Source organism: Equus quagga, chromosome 8 (assembly GCF_021613505.1).
Source record: "Equus quagga isolate Etosha38 chromosome 8, UCLA_HA_Equagga_1.0, whole genome shotgun sequence".
In the NCBI taxonomy this organism is placed as follows: Eukaryota; Metazoa; Chordata; class Mammalia; order Perissodactyla; family Equidae; genus Equus; species Equus quagga.
The window spans coordinates 101,437,487-101,446,220 of record NC_060274.1 but is presented as its reverse complement, the minus strand read 5'-3'; the positions used below and the strand labels follow the sequence as shown (position 1 = coordinate 101,446,220).

The window sequence follows — 8,734 nt, the reverse complement described above, 5'->3', positions numbered from 1 at the left end:
GCGGGGGCGCGGGAGGGCTGCACGCTGCTTCCCCGCCAGTGGGTGGTCCTGCATCTCCCCGGGCTCCCCGCGCCGCTCTGCTCGTGCGATCAATAAATAAGGAGAAAATAAATAAATAACCGCGCGCACGCCCCGCCACGCAGGTTATGAAAGGCGTCTCCTGCCTTTCTCTCGGCTTGACCTTTCTCCGCCCCCGTCCCCTTGGGCTCCTCTCGCTCCACCCCAGCCACCCACCAGCCCCGGCGCAAAATGTCACCGAGGGAGAGCATCCAGGTGGATCTGCCGGGGAAGAGAGAGAGCCTCGATGAACAAAGGGAAGCTTCACGCACTCGGCTGCGGTGGTTTGGTGAGGGAGTGGAGGAAGGGGACCGATGCCTTGCTTCTGTCTCCCTGGGTCCTGGTTCAAGGCGAGCGTGGGAAAAAAGGGGAAAAGAGAGAGAGGAGCTGGGAAGGAGGGTGAGCGGAGCGGAACGCGCAGGAATTGGTTGTCTTCTGGGGGCGACTGGCTAGCAAGACCTGCAAAGCCCCGCGGCGGAATTTTTAAGTGCTTTTTCGTCTTTCTCTTTCTTTTTATTTGTTCAAACCAGATGTTGACGTTGCGGGGGTTAATATGTCATCTGTCCAACTTGCCGAAAAGTCAGGCAGTCTCCTTGGTCTAGGTCTTGCCACAACTCCTTTTCCCGTCCTTTGCGAATGACAGGAAGGATTTGGAACCCTTTTCTAAATGTCAGCGTCAAGGGGCGTGCGTCTCTGTGTGCGTCCCCTTCATTCTCTCTGCGCATCTCTGAGCATATCTAAAATGGTTAAAGTAGTTAAAGGTGTCAGTGTGAGGGGTAAGTGATGTGCCGAGAGACTAGGAAATTGTCGCGGCCAACCGTTTTGTTTTTCGTGCACCCCGCCCCCCGGTCATTAGGAATCTTCCTTAAAACCAAACATATACCATTTCTAACCACTAGATGGCGTGAACAGCGAGAAGTTAAATCTACATCTAAGGTTTGGATGCTTTAGAAAGGTGAAAGATCAAAACGACCTGTCCCAACAGAGGTCACATCAACATCCTCATATCCCCCACTGCCCACCCACCTTTTTAGTGTTTATATACTACTCAGCTAGAATCTGCATTTTGATGGATATGGGATGAGATATGGAGAGTTTCCTATTGAAATGCCTTTGCAATTAAATCTAGATTTCTGAATAATAATAATAATAATAATAAAGGTCTTTGGCCATATTGAAGCTTCATCTATGTTGATTAAGGAGAGAAGCCTAATTGCCTAATTTCTTCCTCAGATTTACCTTTTCAAGGATTGGTTTGGCTGCTCTTGGTTTGTAAAGTAAGTGGACTGTGATATACAGTCTTGAACTGACTTTCAGGCCCCAGATCTTAGGCACGACGTGTTAACCTTAAAAATCCGACATGGAATTCCTCACAGGAAATGTATGAACTGAAGAATAGAATATATAAAAAATCATCAGAAAAGGAGAAAATAAGCCTTATAATGTACAGGATTTGTGTAGAGATACGTCTTTTTTTGTTTGCTTGTTTACTGGTGTGGAGGTTTCGGGAATCTCGTGTTAGTGGCTAATGAAGTGGGACCTAATGCACCATGTAAATTTGAGAACACGGAACTGAGGACACCTGCTGTTTATCTGTTTGTATTAGTTGAGGTGAAAAATGCTTATTAACAAATCTATAGAGGCTGCATAGCTGGGAAAAAAAAAAACCATGTTAACTGGAAAATGAAAAGGAGGGGACTACTAAACAATTACTATAAGAAAATTAACCCCTTCCTAATCTAGACCATAGCAAGTGCATCTGGAGAATGGAAAGCCATGAATATTCAACTGATGCCAAACCGGCATGCCATTCCTGTGGAGATGGGGCAAGCGACCTAAATGGAGCCTTTAAAACTTCCCTGTAGGAAGCTGAACATGTTCAAATATAAACGTAGACATTTGACTCTACAAAAAAACCCTAAATAAGCAAGAATATAAAATCTGCAATTTTTAAAAAGGTTTTATGATCTGCTCTCCCCCACAAGCTTCTTGATGTAGTGGACAGAATGTGGGCTTAGAAGATAAACACACACATCTAGGTTCAAATTCTAGCCCAAGACTTTACTCATCGGCTTTCTTTCATTTGGCAAATTACTTAAATTCTCTGTTTAGAGATTGTAGATAATAAATCAACTTTTTAGGCCAATTGTGAGGATTAAACAGGATAGTACTTCTGAATGCTGATGTAGAACTTGACACACACAGAGGGTACTCAATATCAACTCCTTTTTACCTTAAGGCATAGTGGAAATTCAAATCATTTTATCTGGCCTGTATTTGAAACTCCCACAGATATTTTTGTATGTTTACTCTTGCCTCTGAGTTCAGAAATCCCCTTGTTGTGATATGCCAATGACTCTGGTGTTTTAATACTCATTCATGTGTTGAAATGCTGTATGAAGAGTATGTATATAAAATCCAGCAGAACACTGTCTATGCTTCCCTTGCCCAGGTATTCCTGTTTTCCTCCTTATAGTCTCATTTTATATATTCTGCTGCGTGGATGGAAAATAAACCCAGCAAGTTCAAAATGGAATTCATCATCCCTCTTTCCCAGTCATTTATTCCTCTCTTTTCTCTCCTGATGAATAAAGCCCAAGGAAGAAACCTGGTGGTCATCATAGACTGTGTCCTGTTCTTTACTACTTCTGCCCAGCAAACCCACACACTCATCCAGTGACCCAGTAAGTCTTGTATATTCCACCCTCATTACCCATCTATCCTTACACTGTACCTAGAGTGATTTTTTTAAACTAGTTTAACATAATTACAGATTCACATGCAGTTGTAAGCAATAATAGAGATCCCTTATATCTCTCACCTTGTTGGAATAGTGGTAACATCTTGTATATTATAGTACAACCCGGAAATTGATGTTAATACAATCCACCAACCTTAGTCAGATTTCACCAGTTTTACATACCCTAATTTGTGTGTGTTTATACTTAGTTCTGTCTAATTTCATCACACTCATCACCATTATGGTAAACATATAGATTTCCACCACAGGGATCCCCTTTTATAGCCACAACTGTCTCCCTCTCACTCCCTTTCCTAAGCGTTGTCAACCACTAGTCTGTTCTCCTCTATAATTTATCAACTCAAGAATTTTATGTAAAGGGCCAGCCCGGTGGTGCAGTGGTTCTAAGTTTTCACGTTCCACTTTGGAGGCCCGGGGTTCACTGGTTTGGATCCTGGGTGTGGACCTACGCACCACTTGTCAAGCCATGCTGTGGCAAGCGTCCCACATCAAATAGAGGAAGATGGGCAAGGATGTTAGCTCAGGGCCAGTTTTCCTCAGCAAAAAGAGGAGGATTAGCGACAGATGTTAGCTCAGGGCTAATCTTCCTCAACAAAAGAAGAATGGTATGTAAAAGGAATCATGAAATGTAACCTTTCAAGATTGTCTTGTTTTATGCAGTAGAATTATGTTCAGACCCATCCAAGTTGTTGCATGTATCAATGGCTCTTTCCTTTTTATTGCCGACTAGTCCTACACTTTGATTAAGCCTTCACCCACTGAAGGACATTTGGATTGTTTTCAGTTTTTGGCTGAAATGATAATATGATAATATGAAGAAAGCTGCTATGAACATTCATATACAGGTTATTGTGTGAACGTAAGTTTTCATTTCTTTGGGATAAATACCCAAGAGTTCATCTGCTGGGTTGTATGATAAATCTATGTTGAGGTTTGTGAGAAGCTGCCATGATCTTTTCCAGAGTGGCTGTACCACTTTGTATCTCACCAGTAAAGTATAGTTATCTGGTTTCTCAGCATCCTCACCAACATTTGTATTATCACTATTTTTTATTTTAGCCATTCTGATAGTGTATAGTGACATCTCATTGTGGTTTTAATTTGCATTTCTCTAATGCTTAATTTTTTGAACATATTTTTATGTGCATATTTGCCATCTGTATATTTTTCAGCAAAATTTATGTTTCTGTCTTTTGCCCATTTTTTAATTGGATTGCTTGAGTTTTTTTTTTTTTATCGCTGACTTTTGAGAGCTCTTTATGTATTCTAAATAATTGTCCGTTGTCAGATGTGTCATTTGCAAGTATTTTCTCCTAGTCTGTAGCTTATTTTTTCATTCTTCTCACAGGATTTTTTGCAAAGTGAAAGTTTTTAATTCCGATGAGGTCCAATTTATCAATTTTTTGTTTTATGGATCATGCTGCTGGCATTAAGTCTAACAACTCTGCCTAACCCTGTGTCCCTAAGATTTTCTCTATTTTTTTCTAAATGTTTTATAGTTTTACATTTTAAATTTAAGTCCATGATCTATTTTGAGTTAATTTCTGTAAGATATGAGGTTCAGGTCAAGATTCTTTTTTTTTTTTTTTGCCTACGGATGTCCCTTGCTTCAGCACCCTTTACTGAAAAGCCAATCATCCTTCCTATATTGCTTTTGCACTCTTGTCAAAAATCAGTTGGGTGTAATTTTGTGGTCTATTTTTGGGTTCTGTATTTTGTTCTGTTGATATGTATCTATCCCATCACTAAAACCACACTTTCTTGATTACTGTAGCTGTAGAGTAACTCAACATCAAATAAAGTTATTCCTTCTACTTTATTATTATTTTTTTCAAAATTGATTTAGCTATTCTAGTTCCTTGCCTTCCTATATAAATTTTAGAATAAGCTTGTCTATGTCTACAAAAAATCTTTCTGGGATTTACTAGGCATTGCGTTACATCCATAAATCAATTTGGGAGAATGGACGTGTATAGTACATTGAGTCTTTCAATCCATGAGCACAGTATGCCTTCCCATTTATTTAGGTCTTTTTTTATTTCTTTCATCAGCATTTTGAAATTTTCAGGATACAGATCCTGTACATGTTTTATTAGATTTATGCCCAAGAATTTCATTTTCTTTGGCGAAATTGTAAATAGTATGGTGTGTTTTTTAAAATTGCAGTTTCCATATGTTCCTTGTTAGTATATAGAAATGCAATTGGTTTTTGTGTATTGATCTTCTACCTGCAATTTTGCTCAACTTCCTTCTTAGTTCTTGGGTTTTTTATGTAGACAATCATGTCACCTGAAGATAGGGTCAGTTTTATTTCTTTCTTTGCAATCTGTATGCCTTTTATTTAGGTTTTACGTGTGTGTGTATGTGTATGTGAGGAAGATTGGCCCTTAGCTAACATCTGTGCCAATTTTCCTCTATTTTATGTGGGATGCCACCACAGCATGGCTTGACAAGCAGTGCTACATCCACAGCCAGGATGTGAACCTGCAAACCCCAGGCCACCAAAGCAGAGCACATGAACTTAACCACTATGCCACCAGGCTGGAGCTATAGGATTCTTTTTTTGTTTGTTTAATGCACTTATCATCACCTCACTACCCCTTTTAATAGCCTTCCATATTTTTCAGAAATCAGTTCTTAGCAGAGAATATACCACCCTTCAGGATCTCAATTTCCTCTACCCTTGTAGTTTCATCGCATACTATCTTAATATTCGCTTACTTCTTGGTCTTGCTCAGTTATTTTTAGTTTGCAGAATTTGGTGTGTTTCATCTTGATTCTTGGTCTTGGTTTATGCCTCCATTTCCCACAGGTCTCAGGTACTCAGCTTAACAGTCACATCCTCCAGGAACCATTGTCTAACCTCTTGAAAATGATGTCCACCTCAACTGCTCCATCAGAGACTATAGTTGCTTCGATGAGATTTGTGTCTTTCCTTCCTTTTCTTAGCCACTAGAGTGTAACCTCTTTGAGGGAAGGCAATGGTCATTTATCTCTGTATCCTTAGTATCCACCATTGTACTTGGCGCATTGTAGAAAAACAGTGAATGCCTGCTGAATGAGCGAATGAAGACTCTAATTAGATAGTTAAAATGCACCTTTTTTTCCCATTATAGATTACTTTTGTAACTCTCCAAAAGACTCATAGAAAATCAAGCTGATTTACTACCAAGATGTACAGTGGAAAAAAAATTACCTTAACAATGAGACAAATGATCCACATTGCTATAATTGTGTAAGAGGTGCTTTCTCAATGTGCTTACTATACTTGATCCTCAAAAAGGCCTTATGAGGTGGGTGTTATTCTTGTGTGTATTTTATCATACAAAAGGAAACAAAGCTCAAGGAGGTTAAATAATTTTCCAAGATTATATCATACATCTAAGTGGCAGAAGCTGACTCATTTCCAAGCCTCTGACCCTAAATCACATATCTATAAACATACTAATATCTGAATAGTAAAGTCTTTTTGCCAATTTGTTGTTTTCAGTACTGGTGATGAATTTGCACAGACAGGTGTATACTATCTTACTCATCCCCCATATCACATCTCTGTGTGGTCTCTGGCCAGAGTAGGAGACCCGTCTGTGGTCATGGAGAAGGGGGCCACTGCATTTGTTCATCCCATATTTTATGCTAACTGCCCAGAGTGACAAATTTCAATATCTAGATTATGTATTTCACATAAGACAAATTTTGCATATCTGACTACATTCTTAGAACATTTTCCAGGACAAGTCTTTCTAAGAGTCTGTATTAGGTTATTTTAGCATAGTATCATCTTTATTTTTTTTTAAAGTTCTGAATTAAGAAATGAATTTAATCAACATGTAAAATGTTTAGCCAGTCATTGCAATTATGTGCATTAAATCTCAATTAAGGTAGGGCAGCTTCACATGTTTATACATCAAAGTTTTTCTTAAAATGACACATTTGTTTATACTGTTGAATATCAAGAATAAAATTAAACATTTTTGCTCTAAAATGTTGGATCACAAATTGCAAACGTTTCAAAAAAACTACGATTCTGTAGAAAAAGTTTATTTTTATTCACTTGTGGGTTCCATATTATTTTGAGTTTGGCAAATGTACGTTATTCAAAGGTAACTTTATTTTGGATTCTTTATACATTGGAAGATGTATGCAAGCTGTCTCTTTTGTTTTTCCTTTGTTTCCCCGGGAAATAAAATCTGACATACTAGAAGGATACGGGGGACGTGAGAAAGTCGCAGCATAGGGAAGGAGTTAAATGCTTAAAACATACTTGAGATTTCAAATCCCTCATAGGATCCCTAGAATATGGTCATCAAGGAAAGGGCGATGACCCAGTGTCTTTTTTTGGACCACTATTAAAGAGATAAGTTGGCAACTTGAGCTTAAGTTCTTTTTTCCTTTATTAATACTGTCAAAGTCCTTTTCAAAGTCCTCTTCAAAGGATCTTCCCCTTTTTAGGTTTTAGACTTTGAACATCTATTAAAAATAACCTATTTTCAGGGACTTTATTCCTCATATACAGAAAATCTTAAATATATTTTATATAATGAATGGACTCATCTTTCAAAGTGCCTACCCTGGAAGTCTACCCTGAGACCCTATCACATTCTATATGATTGGAACTGTATAGGGCTAACAAATTTTGTAAATAAATGTACAAAATCCAACCATCATGTTACAGCTTTAATTCTGCCTTATGAGATGAAGGAACTCAGTGGTTGTTTTAATATAAAGAATACATTTTTGATATTTAAATATTCACGATCTCATGGATGGTTATGCACTTGTTGTTCCTATGATCTAGGAAAGCAGGAGGCAAATTAGAGGGGAATATCAGTTTTTAACACATTGTTATTGATCGCTCACAATGTGCAAGGCACCAAGTTGGACGTTAGCGTGACCCTAGTTATTCAAGATCAACCTGCCCTCAGGGAGATTGACGTCTCAGATGAAAAAAGAGAGAGAGCATGGAAATCTCTTTTAATCCAAAGTAACCCTGCTTGTAAAGTTCATTTCAGATTATTTTCCCTAAATGTTTTATTCTGAGAAACCATTTACTTGTTAGAGATGGACGGAGAGGGAAGATAAGAGGGAACTTAATAAATTTACTTCTTGGAATCATTATCATATTTATAACTTTGGGATTAATATCTATGGAATAATTCCAGTGCCATAAACTGAGAATTGTGACTACAAATGGGAAAGAAGCAGCGAGAGTTCCAAAGAAACAAAAGTCTCATTTTCTGAAACTGAAGAAAAGTAAATTCTTGCATATGTTACTACCATTGGCAAAGAAGATAAATTACTTCCAAAAAGTTTACGATTGTTGAAAATCTTGAGGAAGTCTTTTAAGGTTTTCATCATTTAAGAAGCCACATTCTGCGAGAAAATTGGCAATTAATTTGCTTGTTTACTTTCTTTAAAACTACTTGGTATGCTCTAGCAAACCACTTTGATACACAAAGTATGTTTGCTTCATTATTTCTCTACACAATTATGTAGTTGGCCTTAATAAATGACTCAAAGTATTAGAGTGTGAAGAAAACAGAACAATACAATCCTTAAAAATATTTGGTTAATACAAAATCCCTGTTTACCCCACTTTTAGAAATTGACATTATGTAAATCTTGCTTGCAACTTAGCCTGCATTACATTTTAACTTAAATAAAGAAAATTATTTAATAGAGGGTTATTAAACAGGTTTTTACACTGCAGCTGTTCCAATCCTTCAGGTAAATACTTATTGAGAGAGCTTATTAAAGTTTGTTCTACTTACTTATGTTTAATAATTCTTTTTCTTTCCCCCTTGTGTGAAACCTTTGTGGGGGCAGAACTCCCACTGACTTTAAAAAGAGTTCCATGTACATGGATTTGGGGAGAGCAACCTGCTTGGAATGCTTGTTAAGTAAGTGCCTTTGATG

The 8,734-nt window shown here is 37.9% G+C and overlaps 1 long non-coding RNA gene across 1 annotated transcript; it reads left to right on the top strand.

The window, feature by feature from the left end:
• The first annotated feature begins 299 nt into the window (after positions 1 to 299).
• Positions 300 to 6,087, top strand: LOC124244087 (uncharacterized). The gene is made up of 3 exons (XR_006889886.1): positions 300 to 346; positions 2,652 to 2,741; positions 5,935 to 6,087. It is a non-coding gene; the product is annotated as an uncharacterized LOC124244087 (long non-coding RNA).
• Positions 6,088 to 8,734: the final 2,647 nt, after the last annotated feature.